Genomic DNA, 714 nt, shown 5'->3' with positions numbered 1-714 from the left:
CTTTCATGTGTTTGTTGGCAATCTATATATCTTCTTTGGAGAAATGTCTATTTAGGTCTTCTGCCCATTTTTGGACTGGGTTGTTTGTTTTTTTGATATTGAGCTGCATGAGCCTTACTGACATTTAAGTAGAGTCTTAGAGAATTAATTTTGGCTGTTAGAAAAGTGAGGCACAAATTTGTCCCCAACAATCCGTATAAATGGGAAAAAATAGCATGTTAGATTTCGAAATATATTTTTATTCATACATTGCCCCAAGAATGTATTCTACATTTTAATTCATGCCACTACAAAATGGTGAAGCCACATCATTCTGGAGAAACTGGAAATCTGTCTAGGTTCCTTTTTCAACTCTTCCACCTAGAGTTTACTCTCTCTAGTGTAATGTCTCTCTTATTGGCCACAAAGGATAGGAAGGTATGCTAAATAAGTAAAAACTCAAAAAAAAAAACCTTAAATATGAAAGTATTTAGGGTGAAGGTTTATGATGACTGTAATTTACTTTCAAATACTTAAGCAAAAACAAGATGAAGCAAATATGGCAAAGTATTAATAATGATTAAATCTAGGTTATGGTATATAGGTACTCATTATACTACTCTATTTTATTGAAGTTTGGAAATCTTTATAATAAAATAGAGAGACATGTATAATTTTTTTTTTTAAAAAGGGAGGGGGTTTCCCTGGTGGCGCAGTGGTTGAGAGTCCGCCTGC

General features: G+C 33.1%; 1 protein-coding gene across 2 annotated transcripts in view; it reads left to right on the top strand.

Moving 5' to 3' along the window:
• Positions 1-714, top strand: part of CSTF3 (cleavage stimulation factor subunit 3) — a 69,934-nt gene that overhangs the window by 63,810 nt on the left and 5,410 nt on the right. The window lies entirely within an intron of this gene.

The sequence above is a fragment of the Physeter macrocephalus genome, chromosome 16 (assembly GCF_002837175.3).
Source record: "Physeter macrocephalus isolate SW-GA chromosome 16, ASM283717v5, whole genome shotgun sequence".
Lineage (NCBI taxonomy): Eukaryota > Metazoa > Chordata > Mammalia > Artiodactyla > Physeteridae > Physeter > Physeter macrocephalus.
This window is presented reverse-complemented; position numbering and strand designations above follow the sequence as displayed.